Source organism: Armigeres subalbatus, chromosome 2 (genome assembly GCF_024139115.2).
Source record: "Armigeres subalbatus isolate Guangzhou_Male chromosome 2, GZ_Asu_2, whole genome shotgun sequence".
Taxonomy (NCBI): Eukaryota; Metazoa; Arthropoda; class Insecta; order Diptera; family Culicidae; genus Armigeres; species Armigeres subalbatus.
The window spans coordinates 437,835,421-437,853,782 of record NC_085140.1 but is presented as its reverse complement, the minus strand read 5'-3'; the positions used below and the strand labels follow the sequence as shown (position 1 = coordinate 437,853,782).

The 18,362-nt window shown below is 38.4% G+C and overlaps 1 protein-coding gene and 2 long non-coding RNA genes across 4 annotated transcripts in view; 2 read left to right on the top strand and 1 right to left on the bottom strand.

The window, feature by feature from the left end:
- Positions 1 to 1,445, bottom strand: part of LOC134213626 (maternal protein tudor) — a 58,378-nt gene extending 56,933 nt beyond the window's left edge. Inside the window, exon 1 of one of the 2 annotated variants that reach the window (XM_062692858.1) lies at positions 1,241 to 1,445. The gene's annotated coding sequence lies outside the window, so the exon portion shown is untranslated. The remainder of the gene's footprint in view (positions 1 to 1,240) is intronic. The other variant, XM_062692857.1, reaches the window with a different exon arrangement.
- A 608-nt stretch (positions 1,446 to 2,053) lies between these two features.
- Positions 2,054 to 2,928, top strand: LOC134218033 (uncharacterized). Its single transcript, XR_009981225.1, has 4 exons — positions 2,054 to 2,267; positions 2,328 to 2,504; positions 2,574 to 2,716; positions 2,783 to 2,928. It is a non-coding gene; the product is annotated as an uncharacterized LOC134218033 (long non-coding RNA).
- Positions 2,929 to 15,399: 12,471 nt separating this feature from the next.
- LOC134218032 (uncharacterized) lies at positions 15,400 to 16,280 on the top strand. The gene is made up of 3 exons (XR_009981223.1): positions 15,400 to 15,499; positions 15,963 to 16,068; positions 16,144 to 16,280. It is a non-coding gene; the product is annotated as an uncharacterized LOC134218032 (long non-coding RNA).
- The last annotated feature ends 2,082 nt before the right edge of the window (positions 16,281 to 18,362 follow it).

Genomic DNA, 18,362 nt, shown 5'->3' with positions numbered 1-18,362 from the left:
AAGAAATGCTAATAGATTACTAAGTTGAAAAGCAGGCCAAGTTCCAGTTGGAATGTAGTGCTATGGAAGAAGAAGCTTGCGATGCACTTACGAGATTGACCGATTGCTAAACTGTTAGCAAGTTTTCAATAGTAAATATTATCATACATAAATATTGTAACACACTGGAGTCGGTTTTTATGCGGAGGATATCAGCCGCGTAAATAAACACAACGTAAAAAAACCGCGTAAATTCCAAAATATTTCTGAATAAACCACGAAAATCTCGAAATTCAAGTAAAAAAAATCGCATAAAAAGCAATTTGGGGGAAAAAACGCGTAAAAAACGAATTCAGTGTACATTGGGTATGAAGCGTTGACTCTTCCTTGATCGAATGGTCCAAGAAAATTGAAAATCCATCGAGAAACGGCTGAAGAATTAACGATCAAAGTCTATCATATTTTCGTGACGTTTTTCGATTTTTTGCAATCGTGAAGTGTACCCCAATATAGAAAAGACAGACGTAGTTCTACGTCAAAAAAAAATTCCGATTATCATAGAAACCTATTTGCGTGAGAAAAATCGCGTAATAAACAACTTCAGTGTACATCGAATATGAAGCGTTGACTCTTCCTTGATTGAATGGTTCAAAGTCGTTCATATTTTCGTGACATTTTTATATTTTTTTGCAATCGTAAAGTGTACCCCAATAAAGAAGAGACAGACGTAGTTCTACGTCAAAATGTTTGTTACATTGTATTCGAAGCGAAAGAAGCTTTTACTTTTTGGAAAAATATAGATCAAGACAAAAAATCAAGATACCTACATAGTTGAAGATAATACAGGAAAGGGATGAGCAAAGCTCTCTTATGTAGAGTATGTTTAGAATATGTACAAGATGATAAACATGAGTGATAAACAATCTTATTGGAATTTCCATTTTGCAATGTTTATTTCTCTTTCCGCTCTCATAGGAGTCACAAAACAGAGAAGCGCAATTTGCAGACTCTCAATAAAGAAAAAAAAATTAACAAGTGCAAGGAGCAGGCAAGCAGCAGTGAGTGAATTACATCGTTTTTTTCTTTTTCTACCCTTCTTCCCTCCCTTCTCTTATTGTTTCAGATAAACCCAATGCAACCATCGGCCAAAAAATGAAAGTGTTGACGCTGCAATCAGCGGTTCTTTTCGAAAGCCTAATATTTTTTCAACCTCAATTTTATCCTTAAATTCCACACATTTCCAGTAAAGTTTGATACTCACAAAAAGGGCACACCCAATATCTTCCGAATTACTCACTTTCGTATGCGGAAAACAGCAAATAGTTATGTTTTATCACCGAAATAGTAACACACTGCACTGGATTTTCACCAATTTCTCGCGCACCTCTAATAACCTAAAACACCCGACCGATAATGGAGAGAGCAAAGGAATTTTGCGATCTAACCAAACCACACAGAATGGAATGAACAAATGAAATGAAGAATCACGAACAACAACGACAAGACAACGCACTTCGGTTCATAGTTGCCAAATTTGAATTAGTTTTGAAATTTATCTAAAATCTGCGTTAATTTCTGTTCAAACGATATTCGAATTGTTTTGTAAAGTTTGTAAATCTTTTTCATTTTTTCAAATACGAAAATAATTTAAATTAGACTGTAAAAGCAGATTTTTATAGACAAAAATAATCAAAAAATCCAAATAATAGGAATATACATTTCAATCTGTATATTTGGAAACACTCCACAAAGCCCGAATGCGAGCCGCACGCTTAGTTCAGTTCACCCATAAATAGGTACTTGATTCACCCATATTTGGGTGTATTAAGCAATACCCATAATATGGGTGAATTTTACCGAAAAAGTTGGTAAAATTTACCTATAATATAGGTAAATCTATAGTTTACCCATTTATGCGTTATCTTCTTTACCCAAATTTGGATGAAAAAAAAATGTTTTGACAGATTTCATAAAATGGATTTGGAACTTCAAAACCACCAGAATGCGGACTAAATGGTAAGAAAATATATCATCGTTGAAATTCATCGTCAAAGTTATTTTTTTTATAATTTATTCTATTCGTAGGTTTCGGACTAACTGTTATATTTATTTCACCGAGGAGGGTGGTGCACTACAAAATTGCAATATGCTCTTCCTTCATGGATACTAGCAGCGGAACATCTATTGAGAACTCAGCAGCTAACCGGCGCGCCTGCTGATCCCACCAGCGTTTCCGGAACGCTATGAAATGCGGAAGAAAAATGATTCCCACCGAATCAGCAGCATACGTAAGTACATCCTGACCTGATTGATAATTTCTTCTATTACATTGTTTGATCTATTCGTAGGTATTGGGAATCTTTTCCGAAAGGGCCAGTATCGCAGCAGTGTAATCATCCGGTAAACCAGCAGCAGCAGTCCCACTGATCTACCCGGAGTTTCTGGGACGCAATGGAATGCACGAAGACAAAGATGACCGACCGAATCCGGACCGAATCAGGACGCGCTGAACTTGTCCCGTATAGGTGAATATATTTCCATTAATTTGCCATTTATCATGTTATAAGGTATATAATTGGCTCAACTGTTCGTAGGTACCATTTACATAAGTCTTTTTCGGTGCGGAACTCGGCGCAGACCTGTGCCTAGCAATGCGCTTCGGAAGCAGAGGGAAACCGGAAGCAGCAGCCCTTGTTGGCCCCCATAACCGTCCATGTAATGGACGCATCATCAACAGGTAAAACTTAATCACTATCAATACTTTCACTCTCTAATTGATATAATTTTTCTTCCTCGTTCACAGAACTGGCAAGCAACAGCCGTGGAACCAGATGAAAGTCACCACCATCCTACATGATCTCCGCAACGAGTTGTTCCCAACCGTGCAGCAGGCAGGAATGCTAACGGGCCATATGTTGCATCGGCAGCGTATTGGCATAACATAACGCGGCTTATACCCTTTTAAAAAATAATATTGGAGGAATATATTATATACATAAATAAAGATTATTTGTACATTTTTGTTTGATATTAACAATTGTTTCTTCAGAAATCGGAAAACGCAAAATGCAATTTTGAATCCATAATAGAAAGGACCTCAGGTAAAAGTTCAAAAAAGTACCTAAATTTGGGTAATATTCACCTATAAACAGTTCATATACTGAAACACCCAAATATGGGTGAACGGTGATTTACCCATATCTAGGTATGTGCACTTTTTGGGGATTTTAGGTACTCTTCACCCATATTTGAGTGAACTGAAGTAAGCGTGCGAGCTTCGAAAACTGCGATCCCTTCAGAAACACTATCATGTACGCAGAAAAAAATGCACACTTGTAATAATGTTAAGGTGAATCGCGTTAAGCCTGTTCAGACTACTGCACTCCAAATAATCTAAACGTTGTTTCCACCTGAATTTTCATGTACATTTTACGTGCACACGTAGCTGCAAATGCTTCAGAAAATTCAGGTGAAACTTACGTGTCCGGTGAATTCTATCTAAAACTCAGGTAGAACTTACCTGATTTTCACGTAGAATGAAATTTCTATCGGAAAATCAGGTAAAAGTTACGTGAATTTCAGGTAGAAAAAATCTACGTATTTTTTCAGGTGGAAAGAACGTGCAGATTTTTTTGGGTGTGTGGCTGTGAACCATTCCACAAATTCATTTAACTTTTAGTTAGAATTTGACAGTTCGATAATTATTTCTCTGTGATTGAAAAAACCCTGCTCCGGAGCATGGTTAGATTTGATTTTATCGTCAATTGACAGTTCGATGGTTATTTATCTGTGATTGAAAAAACCCTGCTCCGGAGCATGGTTAGATTTGACAGTTCGATAGTTCAACTTTGTTCGCCAGAAAATTGGCGCCATAACCATTTTGTTCCGAACGAGAATTCAATATATGTTGAATAGGCCTTTCCACGAGACGTTTGAAATCAGCTGATTTTATCGTCAATTGACAGTAGTTCGTTTATGAAAGTGACAGCTTTAGGTTTGCGGAGCTGTTCAACGGTTGTAAACAAGTGCAACGTTTTTAAACAAGTGCAGGTTGTAAACAAGAGAGATGAGTGACGTTTAGCGCTCGCACACTAATGTGCAATTCGTCATGTGTAAAAACATGTTTGTTTTCCTTCTGCTCATAACCTCAAAAATGCTCGGGTCATCACAATGATTTCAAAAGAGTCTAAAAATATATGGAAATATACTCATTTTTACCCAATCTTTGCTGAGTAGCACTATCTAGGAGTGTTTGTTTTCCTTTTATCGCCACTCACACATTCGGACGTGAGAATCTCAAGTGCAGTGTTACATGAAAAGGCATATTCGAATTAGTGTTGTAAATGCAGTGCTAATTGCCTACATTTTGGCGGTAAGATTTGATGCAATTTTATTTACTACGCTGCTTAAAAATTCGACACTGTTTCATAAGGGCGAAAGTCGCAAACGTAAACAATGCCTTCTCCTGCAAATTCCTCAACAACTATATAGGACCACTTCCAGCTAACAACCACTTGGAACTGGTGGAGCTACGCGCCTTCTACTGAACGGAAGTAGAAAATACCGCCAGAAGTCTCTCTTCCTGAAATTGGCAGACGAAGTCAATGTTTACGTTTGCGACTTTCGCCCTTATGAAACATCAATGTCGAATTATTCAATTCAAGGATGTTATTGTCTATCCGGAATAAATTTATACCGTTTTTATATTACGGAGAAAAAGAAAAATTTGGAAGGCTACGCGGAAATAACGCGCAGAGGTAAATCCCCGCATAGAACAAATCATGCATAGTGTGCGTTGATTCAAGTTTAAATATAAAAACAAATCAACTGTCATGACTGGGATGGCGTGTGCCTGCATTGACATGGAACATGGAATGCTGTTTTAATTAATTTTGGAAGAATGATTTCGTGTAGGTAGATTCATGTAAGTAAACTTTTGATTGTTTTTACAGGCTTGCGTAAACCTTCTGTCTAGGCGAAGGGTCATCGTGCCAGGTCTTCCCAAAAACAGTCCTTAAGCTAGCGTGCTTTGAGCGAAAAATGTTCGCTTCGGTAAGACCTAGGTACATTCTAATACATACAGCTTTTTATAATAGCTCAACAGTGCTCATTGTGATACGTGATACCATATCACATCTTAGGCAAGCCCCACAATTCTCAGCGGTCAGAGGAGATGTTGCCAAAACCTTGTACGGCATCCTCTATCCCGGTCAGTAAAACATTTTTATTTTAGAATCGTTATTCCCCTTATTGTTTTAGAGAGGGGTATTAGAAAAACTAAAAACATAGGACTTTCTGGGAAATACCTAAACTGATTGAATGAAGTTTTACGATTTGATTAATTCATGTGTGTGTTTGTGTCTTTATTAAGGAGGCTTTCAGCCCTTGGCTGGCGCACCTCTGGAAAACAAAAATCATTTGTATTCTATTTCACACCTATAGGCCAGTATCGACTTGAAAAGTAGAGAGGTTACGGAATTTTGTTCAATATTACCACGAGGAATTTTGACAACTGATCTGCATGGAGCAAATTGTCACTTTTACTTACGGAATAATCGAGCAGAATATTTTTCCGAAAGTAAAGTGACAGCTCCCATTACTTTGCGTGAGAACCTTACAAATGCCAATTTTGTTTTTTGTTCTTTTCATGTGGATACTGCTGTAAGAATTTTGTTTCGATTCTTTACTTTTCCGATTCAGTGAACGGAATTTAACATGTGATTGAGATAGAAAAAGAAATTTCTTTTGAACACGATACCAACCTTATTGCGTTATCTAGAACTATCAACATTCTTTGAAACATTCCCACTGATCGAAAAGGATTTGAATAAAGAAATGTCATCAATATAAATATAAACATAAAATTGCGAATTTAGCAATAGCTACCTATGATCACATACCGGGAAAATATTCATTGGGGGCGATTTGAATTTTCCAGCATTCCAAGTTTTTCTTGCAAGGCGTAATACCGAAGTTGGATTTTTCTCCAGATACTGGCAACTTTCCCAACTTCGGAAGTAGTGCGCTGGATTCGCCTAAAGATGCGCTAAACAACGCATCAATTAGTTTGACAAATAAAACTTCGGAAGAAAGTTCGGTTCGGAAGTCCCGACTTTCGAATTCTAACTTGGTGCTACGCCGACAATATCGATCATTTATTAATTTGCGTTCGACTATTTAGTAGTTTGTCAATAACTCATTCCAGAAGCCGGATTTAAAAATGTGTTGTATGGAGGACTTCTAGTGCAAAGGTTTTTCTACAACTCTGCCTAACGGTTAGTTGTTACACAGAAAGAAAAATCATTAGTAATATTAAGAAAATCATTGGTTAAAATAAAAAGTTGCGTTGGTTCTTTTTCGAAGAGAGTTGCGTACATTAGAAACAAAAGTACGCCAACTTTTGCGACAACCATGGATTAAAAAGCTACATACCACTGTGAAAATAAAAGTTTGAGCATTCAAAACAAAGTTGTAGAACTGTCAACCTAAACAGCGGAAAAAACTACGGGAAACAGAGTAGAATATTTTCATTAGGAAATTATTTCATTTTCCCAGAAAGGAGCCCTCCATCCCTGTACCCCACCCATTTTTTTCAAATTAAAATAAATCAATGAAGTTTTTTCTTTATAATTTATTATTCAAATAAATTGCCGCTTCAACAGAATCACCAAAGCACCCCTCGGAGGCGCATATTGGGCACGTAGACACATGCATATTATCTGAAAAAAAAACGAGAATCCTATGAGTATACCACTATATGCTCTGATTTCACCAGCAAAACAATGCCTAACTTCGTTCTTGCTGTTTATTGAAATAGTTTTTCGATCCTTTTTGCCTTTCTCGTACACCAAGGTGGTATCGAAAAGGCTAGTATATTCACTCCAAAGACGATTTTTTTATAAACTTAACTTACCTTCCAATTCCGTTGCGGACAGGACCTAAGCCGTGGCCTCGACCGTGGCATTCCCTGGCCTGAAAACCAGAATGGTATATTCACGTCAGCTCAGCTTCTCCATTCCTAGCAAGATTCCGACGCACCACTTATCCCGTTTTAAAATTAGACGCACCACCGGACAGCGGACGGACGAAGCCGCGGTTGAAAAAACTGATTCCTTTTTTGTCTTTTGTTTTTTGTTGATGAGAGTGACAGCTGCTTTAAAATGAGAGGCACTATGGGAATTATTTAAAAAATAAATGGACAAAACACAGTTTTAATGAATATTATGGAAAATATTTTATTTTAGGAGTCTGCCAGAGAAAACACGAAGAGCGATGCGATGCGACAAACCCATGCAAAGGAATTTCTTAAGAAATTCGCATGAGTCTGTCGCACATTGCTTCGCTTGTCGAATTGCAATATATAACGTATGGCGCCGTCACGTTTAGTATGGCTTTCTCATATGCGTGTAAACAAAGTTAATAACTCTCGAGATAATTCTAACGATCGATAACAAACCAATCATTTAGGTGATAATCCAAATAATTGTGTTTTTACCTCCAGATATTCCATAGTGCTTGTTCGTTTTATGTGAGAACGTTTTTTTCTTCTCTTTCATGCTCAAAGGTTCCTCGTGTTGATTGAATTAACAGTTCTACAATTTTCCGATTGAATGGGAGCACTTTTGATTTCACAATGAGAGCTAGTAAAAATTAACTTTCAAATGAAAAAAATACTTTGACAACAACTAAAACCACTTTCATTTTTAAGAAAACTAAGCACTTTTCAAGTGGAAAGTGCAAAACTTTCTCTGAAACCATGTTTGTTTTTTGTGTGTAGAATTCAGCTAAGTTCTAGATGAGTTATAGCGCTAGTTGCCGTAACTTAAACTAAATGATCGAAATTGTGTTACCATTTAGTCTATGTTACTCAAACTATAGCTATATAACTAATTCAAGACCACACATAAAGTTTATTTGGATGTATATTTTATTAGTAGTTTGCGTGGAGAATGGTTATGTGTGCGCTGATATACATCATAAGTTAAATCTATAGATTTTTTTTGCCAATAAATATGTGTAGATTTTTAGTAGTGTATAACTTCGTTACAACAACAAACCATTAGGCAGAGTTGTAGAAAAACCTTCGCACTAGAAGTCCACCATAAAACACATTTTGTAAAATCAGCTGCTGGAATGAGCTATTGACAAACTACACGTAAAAAAAATTAATGTTATTTATTATTAATATTTCTAATACTTTTTTGCCAAAGCAGGCGCTCAATGATATGTATAAGAAAAAACTTATACATCGCATTAACCACATACATTCCGAAACTTATACCACAGACAAACAGACGTAACAGCTTGAACATTTTTCAGAAAAATCCATCGCCCAAATGCTCTATCACCATCTTGCGAGCATGTTACACGAAACAATATTTCGTATGATATCGTCACCAGAAGGCGCTGGAGTGAAATGTCAAACTCGAAGGGTTTCGACGCTAGCGCCTCTAGTTGTGAAACGCGCAATCGATCAAATTCAAATTGAGCGTTGAAGTCATAGTCGATGGGAATTTCTGTAGTGTTACGTCTGTTTGTCTGTGCTTATACTTTTCATTAACTTTGTAACATACTCCTATGACGGCGTCCGTACGCCTGCGGAGTGGACGTCCTCACGTCCTCCTAACTAGCTCTCTTTGCTATTTTGGGGTTCTCAGGGTCGGCTAGACACTTGCTCAGGGGAACACACGAACCTTATCTGTACGAAAGCGGACGTTACAATGACGAGTTGACAAACATGCGGAAGGATATAGTGAAACAGAATATTTATAGTCTATTTCAAAGCATTTTTTTTATTTAAATTTTGACGAAAAGGTTAGTTTTTAGGGTTAGTAAAGGTGCGGCCGATCGGATCGTTGGGGCCCATTGTTGGCATGCGATGAATTTTGACATACCTTGTCTGCATGCTACCTGCTTCCGGCTCCACCGTTGTAGCGTTCGGCTCTATTAGCCCGATTGAGTCCGTATTCGGATAAGGTGGAAAGCGATGTGATGCGCGGAAACATAAGAGGCTTGGACACGTGGTGACTTTGGTTCCGCAGACATGCCAAGGCGGAGTAGCGAGGATATTTCCGACCGGATTTCCCGTCGGATGGCGATGGATGGACCGTGCTGGCTTTTGTGGCGATTGGAAGTCGGCCGGCCACTGACGGGTAGCGACGATAATTCCGTCTGGATTGTCCGCCGGATGGCAAGGGTTGGAAGCGTAGAGGCTTTGAACCGACGATCAGAAGACGTCCGGTCACTGAGGGATATCGTTGATACTGTCGTCTGGAGTATCCGCCGGAGGTCGAGGGTTGGACACGTGGAGGCTTGTGTGTTCCCATGCGGCGAACGGAAATTGGCCGAATCTAGTCCCGGTTTGGCAAACGCTCCTGTGCGGAGCTAACATCGATTTGGACCGGATCAAAAACGGATACTCGGTGCCCGGTGGCGGCCAGGTAGTGACGGACAAGATCCACATGCGGCGGAGGCCGCTGGAGTTAATTACTGCTCACGAATACCGTAAACAAAAAGCTAGAATTGCACCCGCTGGTTGACACTGTTTGATAAGGACCGATCGATAGTTTCGGGCCGTATCCAGAACACGTTTTTTTTTTCACGCGGATCACACCAAACGCTGGCGTTCTGTTTCACACGCGGTTTTAGTTCCTTTCCGTTTTCTTCTGCGATCGTCGTTACCATCCTCCTTCAACGATGGTTTCAGCTCGACTCCCCTTTATCTCACATCATCATCCTTTCTCTTCGCGCTTTCCTCTTTCCACATTTCCACGAATTCCAGGGGTTGTCGCGATGGATTCACCTTTTTTTATTTGAGCCACCGAGTAGGGGTGTGTGAAGTATTAGTGGTACATATTTATACACTGTTAAGCTAGAATACTCACATTGATTGAGGATCGATGTGTTTATTCATAGTCTTACTTTTTACTGCGTGCAAAGTATTACAATACTTGGTTATTAATTTACATATTACCGCAACTCGAGTCCGTTGGTTTGCTTATTGTTACCATTTTCGGTAACAATTACCCCTCTGAAGGAGGAAAAATTAAGCTTCAGCTTAATTTTTTTTTGTGATAAGTGATGTATTTAAGTTGAATACTGGAAATAATTTCTTGACAGCGACAACGTAGGAGCTATCCAGATTGAGCGCCAGTTCGGAACTAGTATATTTAAGAGCTCGTACTAATTTGCATTCACTTTCTTTGGACAATGAACTCTTCTGAAATGACTATGAAGTTTGAACTCATTCTCGAGGTTCTTAGTTTTCGTCAAATTACTTATTTATTTTTCGCTATTTGCTTTAAGGAACATAATTGAACCATGTGGAGAAGCTACTTTCTGCTTCTATCTTCCTTTATTCTACTTTCTTACATACTATCGTACGTCCCTCTCATGCATCAACACTCATTGGGCCCTTACTCATCCATTCCTTTAATCACTCTCAATACTATTATATTAACAAATTATTCTAGTTTACTATTTCTATTCTGCCTATCATATACTATCTGTAAGACGCCTACCGTCTTATCAGAAATTTATCAAGACCTCCGTCAGACTCCTACCGTCTTATACGGATTTCATTGAGGTCTCCATAAGACGCCTACCGTCTTATACGGATTTTATCGAGGTCTCCGTAAGACTCCTACAGTCTTATTCGGATTTCACCGAGGCACTTCCTGCCTCGAATGATACATTTCTTATGCTTCGTTGGGTTTTTTCCCAACTACCTATAATAGGTACATTTTACCCTATTTTGTGGGAAAATTTAGCAGTAAACAATCCCGCTACTGAAATCAATCCGGTTGAAAACCGGCGAATTTGAATTCGTGAACGCTCCCTTTTCGTGCGGTTCGCAGCTGACCTGACATCGCAGCGAACTTCATTCTGCGATTTGACAGTTCGCGAATGAAAGTAAAATAAAGTTTATATAAATCAAAACATAGTGATTGAGATAATCGTTCGTTTTGAGAGCTAGCCTGGAATAAAATACATTTAGATTTTCATACGGCGGAGTACCTATATACTACTATTGGATAGCCTACCTGGTTCATATGAGAGAGAGGAGTTATTACTCCGCTTTTAGATATGATGCTGGCTCAAGAACAAGGGAGATACCATCGATGTCCTTCAGTTCATATGACGACTCCTGTTAGCCGAAATTGTAGTTTCTTCACTTTATCGGAGTTGGACTCGTTAAAAAAATTAATTACTGGCATTCGTAACGCCAGTGCTTACTGCAGTGAATGAGGCACAAATTTTAACGTTAGGCCATATACTAAATTTGTGCCAGAAATCAATCCCCAAGATGCAATCATCGGTCAGTTTTCGGACCACAATTGTTGAAAGAATTTCAATCCGGTCTTGGAAATTGAACCTGAAGCTCGGAGCCATTTGCCGAATTGATCTTAATAGGTCGTTGAAGAGGTCTTATTTTTGCACCGTTCAAATTGTGATTAACTGCTTCGCTAATTATAGTCAACTGACTTCCCGAATCAAGAAGCCCTTTGACGATTACTCCGTTAATTTGAATTGTGGCATAAGGCCGATTATCTTTGTGCTGCGATAAAGATATGATCAAGGATTCGACGGAATCAGAGTCCTTCTAAATCCGATGCAACTGATTTAGAAGGGTTTATTTGCGTCAGGAAAGAGTTCACGCATGGGCTGGTGGCTCCCTAAGAACTCCAATCTCATTCCTAGGATCAAGTTGCATCGCGTATCCTCTTTCATCGCCCATCCAATTTTTCCTGTTTCAACCTATCTCTTAAGGCCCTACGTTTTCTGGACATTGATTCGTCCTTTTCAAAAATAATGTCTCGAACTTCTAATTCGAAGTCGAGTTCATCATCGTTGAGATGATCAACTCGGATGTCGTAAAACATTTTTTTCAGATCATCTCTCAGCACTAATTCCTGGCCTCCTTCTGCCATTGATTATACTACTATACTACCGTTATGAATGCAAAATTCAAATCTTAAGCTAGCTTTTTTTAGTTCGAGTTCAATATTTATAATAGCGAAGAATAGTAAGATTGTAATAATCAATAAAACAAGAAAATATAACGCAAGTCAAATCACAAGAGTTCGAATGATCGCAGGGTGTGACTCGGACCAGCAAGAGCTAAACAGAAGCTCAAACAAACCTTTGCCTTCTCCCGAAACAGCCCTTTTCATTGACGCCACCAAGAGTTTTCCAATAAACCAACGAATATAGATTTCGTGGCTCTCCCCGAGCAGGTGCAAAATATTCGAAACAAAGTAAGAATATTTTTTTATTTCGCTAGATCGCCAATTGTAACATACTCCTATGACGGCGTCCGTACGCCTGCGGAGTGGACGTCCTCACGTCCTCCTAACTAGCTCTCTTTGCTATTTTGGGGTTCTCAGGGTCGGCTAGACACTTGCTCAGGGGAACACACGAACCTTATCTGTACGAAAGCGGACGTTACAATGACGAGTTGACAAACATGCGGAAAGGTATAGTGAAAAAGAATATTTATAGTCTATTTTAAAGCATTTTTTTTATTTAAATTTTGTCGAAAAGGTTAGTTTTTATTTAGGGTTAGTAAAGGTGCGGCCGATCGGATCGTTGGGACCCATTGTTGGCATGCGCTGAATTTTGACATACCTTGTCTGCATGGTACCTGCTTACGGCTTCACCGTTGTAGCGTTCGGCTCTATTAGCCCGATTGAGTCCGTATTCGGATAAGGTGGAAAGCGATGTGATGCGCGGAAACATAAGAGGCTTGGACACGTGGTGACTTTGGTTCCGCAGACATGCCAAGGCGGAGTAGCGAGGATATTTCCGACCGGATTTCCCGTCGGATGGCGATGGATGGACCGTGCTGGCTTTTGTGGCGATTGGAAGTCGGCCGGCCACTGACGGGTAGCGACGATAATTCCGTCTGGATTGTCCGCCGGATGGCAAGGGTTGGAAGCGTAGAGGCTTTGAACCGACGATCAGAAGACGTCCGGTCACTGAGGGATATCGTTGATACTGTCGTCTGGAGTATCCGCCGGAGGTCGAGGGTTGGACACGTGGAGGCTTGTGTGTTCCCATGCGGCGAACGGAAATTGGCCGAATCTAGTCCCGGTTTGGCAAACGCTCCTGTGCGGAGCTAACATCGATTTGGACCGGATCAAAACGGATACTCGGTGCCCGGTGGCGGCCAGGTAGTGAGGGACAAGATTCACATGCGGCGGAGGCCGCTGGAGTTAATTACTGCTCACGAATACCGTAAACAAAAAGCTAGAATTGCACCCGCTGGTTGACACTGTTTGATAAGGACCGATCGATAGTTTCGGGCCGTATCCAGAACACGTTTTTTTTTCACGCGGATCACACCAAACGCTGGCGTTCTGTTTCACACGCGGTTTTAGTTCCTTTCCGTTTTCTTCTGCGATCGTCGTTACCATCCTCCTTCAACGATGGTTTCAGCTCGACTCCCCGTTTATCTCACATCATCATCCTTTCTCTTCGCGCTTTCCTCTTTCCACATTTCCACGAATTCCAGGGGTTGTCGCGATGGATTCACCTTTTTTTTATTTGAGCCACCGAGTAGGGGTGTGTGAAGTATTAGTGGTACATATTTATACACTGTTAAGCTAGAATACTCACATTGATTGAGGATCGATGTGTTTATTCATAGTCTTACTTTTTACTGCGTGCAAAGTATTACAATACTTGGTTATTAATTTACATATTACCGCAACTCGAGTCCGTTGGTTTGCTTATTGTTACCATTTTCGGTAACAACTTATAAATGTTATTAGCTTTTTCATATGGGATCATTCATTAGGTGACATAATGAAGAGTATAAGGTGGTATAAGTATTTTCGAATTGTTTTTTGCCATAACATATAAGGTTATTTTTTTACGTGTACTACACAGAAAAAACAAAAATTGTTCAATTAAATATTTTGAACTTTTATTTCGAAAGGTGTTTCGATTTTATTGAAATGAAAGTAAATTTGTCCTCTGTGAAAGTTTTTCGTTTGATTTAAAAGTATTCTTTACCTTAATTGAGAGCACATTCAATAGTTCATCCTTTAAAACAGAAAACTTTTTATCTGTCAAATAAAACAGGACTCAGCACCCGCTCGTTCCCGGAGCAGCTGCTGTCAAAGAAGTCCCATCTGATTTCGGCGGAACAAGAACAAGATTACCGGTGGTGAGTTTAAGCCATTTGGCAGCGCAGTATCATTACTTGACACTTTACGGTCGCTACTAAACCCGCTGCTATAACAGTAGCGCGACTGACATGTGATCAAATTTGGTAGCGCGATAAGAGCGCTGCTATTTGATGAACTGTCAACTGTCAAACGTCACCGGTACGGAATACAGCAACCAAATTGAGAGCCGAAAATAGTGACCGATACGGAAACGAGTGACGAAACTAAAATGAAAGCGCTGCGCGGGTGATTAAAATGCTCGCGACCAATAATGATGCTCTAAAGGATCGAACAAACATTACTAATTGATCGATAACATCCTTGATTCAATTATGAGAGTAAAGCCCCAAACTCAATACAACGGGCCGCGACGGAAGCGGAAAATTTGGCAGTAAGCCCATATATTTTCTGTCAAATTTTCCGTTTCCTTCACCGTTCCGTTACGCAACGGCCAAAATGATTAATGCTTGAATGTGTGAATGTAAACAGCGTTTTTGTTGATTGAAAAATAAAAATATAATTCAAACTGCTTGATTTATTGAAAAACAATAGTGTCCAAAGGAACTTATTTGTCCCGCGAATGAAACCAGTTGTAGTCAATACTGTTGTAGTCAAGTCGAGTCGGTCATGTCCTTCTATGCTGATACAACTTTGTTGTATGAGAAAAGGCGAAAACCAAGGGACTCTCCCGGATAAAAATTTACAGTAACTTGTATGACATAACCCATTGAAATACAATAGATTGTGTGGCAAAAAATACAAACTATTGTATGCTTATTGTAAAATTTTCACGGTTGTAAAAGATCTTTATTGTACGTACATTAAAATAACAATATATTTAAATGTTTCCGATATATTCTATTATATTTTTATTGTTCGCTTATGTTTAGTATTGCTCATCCAAAAACTAAACAATTTTTAAATGTATTCGGTTTGGATGATCTGGAAATCCGTCTAATGTTATTGAATTAATATAATTTTGGAATATTTCATGGATTTATTATATTGATGAAATAACAATTGAAAACAATAAAATTACAATAGCTTTGTTTGTTAAATAAATAAAAATGTTATACCGGTTCTCAAGTATATATTTTCATATTGCAGGTCTTGTTGCAGGTCTAGAAATGTTTTGCAATAAAAATTTTATTTCAAAAAAATTAAACGGAACAAAAACTTTTGCTTATAATTTTACTCGGAGAATGGCTGGATTCATTTGAGCGTGTACAGTTTTGTTTATAATTAGTGAAGAGATGAAAATAATGAAACTGTATGGTGCAGGAAGTGTTTTTTTCATTGCAGTTTCTGCTGCTGGGAAAGCGGTAGATCACTATGGCTTCTGTACCGTGGTGAGTATCTAAAGTGTTGAAGTGCGTTAGAGCATCATTACTGGGCGCGAGTATTTTTATCACTCTCACTGTACTGTCATTTTAGATTGGTCACTCTTTTTCGCATCGGTCACTATTTTCGGTATTTTCGGTTATCATTTCGGTGGCTGCATTCTGTATCGGTGACGTTCGACGTTTGATAGTTCATGTTCATCAAATAGTAGTGCTGTTATTTGATCAATTTGGTCACCTGTCAGCTGCGCTACTGTTTTAGCAGCGCGTTTAGTAGAAACCGGTAAAGTGTCAAGTAATGATACTGCGCTGACAAACGGTTTATACTCACCACCAGTAATTGTAATCTTATACTACAAAAGTTCAATGTACATATTGAACGCAGTGGTTCATCCTGAAATAATATGTTAAAATTGTATCATCATAATACCTGATGACATGCCTGCTAACATGTATCCTTGTTCCTTTACAGAAATGAAGCTTATGATAAATAAAATACTGCTGGTCACTGATTGAAGATCGTTCAGTGGCTACCATTGGCCAATCTCACCAACGGAATATAATAAGAACTGATGCAGGTAATTTTTTCTTTTCTTCTCGACGTATTTTTTCTAATAAAACTGACATTCTTTTATAATTTACATTTTTCACAGGTTTATATCTATATGTATTGTCTATTCGGAACAAAGTTAGTACGCTTTTAAAACCGATGTTGGATTTTTCTCCAGATACAGGCAACCCACTTAACTTTGGAAGTAGTGCGCTGGATTCGTCTAAAGATATGCTGAACAACCGGAGGAAAATAAAATAATTTGTAAAACAATTAATTGTATTGTATTTTTATTGTAATATTGGAGTATAATGTATTCTAAATCCTGTTGTATTTCTATTGTAAAACAATAGAAACAGTAATTGAAAACATTCAAAACACAATGTTTTTTATTGTTTTGTCGCTCGAAATCATCCCATTGAAGAACCGTAAAATCAATTGTTTTGCTCCGAATTTTGTATGGAAAATTTTCGATTTTTTTATTGTAAAGATACATAACAACCCCCCTTTTTAATTGTAAAAGTCCCATTTACCATTCATTTTATCGTGGAAAACCATTATTTCTCATGTGATTTTATTGTCAAAATTCCATTATATTCAATGGTAAAAAATATGTTTTAAATGGTGTTGTAACAATAAAATTTATGATATTTTAATGATATTTTTTATCCGGGCTGACACTTGTTTAACTCCACCACAGTTTGATTCGTAGCCTACATTGGAAATTCCACACTGACAGTTGAAAGGGTAATCACGGGAAGAAAAAAGATAGGTGCGGTCCACACTGACAGTTCCATAAACGAAAAACAGATGAAAATTATACATTTATTCTACGAAAACACAACCAAACCACCAGACCCCCGGCAAAAATGCCGTCATAATGATGTCATATGGACTTAACCACGAGCATCTTCTTTTTCCACGATTCTTCTACTTATCAGTAGGAAATGTGACATCCGCTGCGGACCGATGAATATTTCAGTGAACTCGAAACATTTTAGTTCACCGGATGTTCATGTCGAGGTTCATTTTTTGTAAACATTGCCACGGCGGACGTTTTCTTCTTACTGGAAATCGGCGTATGATGTCATCGTGGTTTAGTCCATGGCGCCATGATAAATAAATTTTGCATAACTTTTCAAAAGGACCTAAGTAACATTTTTTTCATGAATTATCTAGCGAAAGAAACCCAGCTTTGCCCAGGTGTTGAAAATGGCCCAATGATTGCCAATGAACTATAATTTGCTCGCTATTTGCAGCACCGCACTCTAGATCAATTTCCATCCGTTTGTTTTGTTTTCCTCAACAGCTGACCCAAAATAGTATTCTAATGATTTTTTACATTTCCCCGTTAAATTCACCAACTTTTTGTATATACAAACCTTGCGAATCCCAAAACGAATCGATTAGGGGGAAAATCTTGCAAATCGATCAAGCCGTTCGCGAGTTAAATCGTCAGGAAGGAAACCTCAACTCATTTTTATTATATAGATTTGAATAGCGCAATCAACAGAACAACATGAAAGCTTTTGATTGCAGTCAGGAGGGCGAAACGCTTGTCATCCGCGGTATACAACGGCACTCTACTCAACATTGTTTTTGGTACCTACACGTAAAAAAATTTAATGTTGTTTATTATTAATATTTCTAATACTTTTTTGCCAAAGCAAGCGCTTAATGACATGTATAAGAAAAAACTTATACATCGCATTAGTCACATACATTTGGAAACTTATACTTTTCATTAACTTATGAATGTTATTAGCTTTTTGATATGGGATCGCTCATTAGGTGGCATAATGAAGAGTATAAGTATTTTCGAATGGTTTTTTGCCATAACATATAAGGTTATTTTTTTACGTGTAGTTTTTAGGTGGTATACCAAAAGATATTTTAGTTACAAGATACAGGATACATACAGGATTGTCGCTTCGGTTCCCTTTGTTCCGCTGTCCGAAACATGTTGGGTACCTAACTGTCAAATCGTATGTATTTTTCCTTCATTGACATTTAGCACCCTATCCTCGCCAGCAAAAGATGTTCCGGACAGCGACGATAGCGACAATCTTTATCTTGTAACTAAAATATCTTTTGGTATACCCGAATTCAGCTGCTCGTTTTGGGTTTTCGGTTCGTACGCAGTTGGTGCTATTTATCGGCAATTAACTATTCTTGGCGAAAACTTGCAATTATTTGAGTTTTATCGAGCCTTTTGTGTTTGTATGGCTTTATTATGTCGAAAACTAGCCCGTCGATACGTCCGAAGCTTTGTTATCATGAACTAAACGAGGTTAAAACAAAAACATTGTGCGCCATATTGAA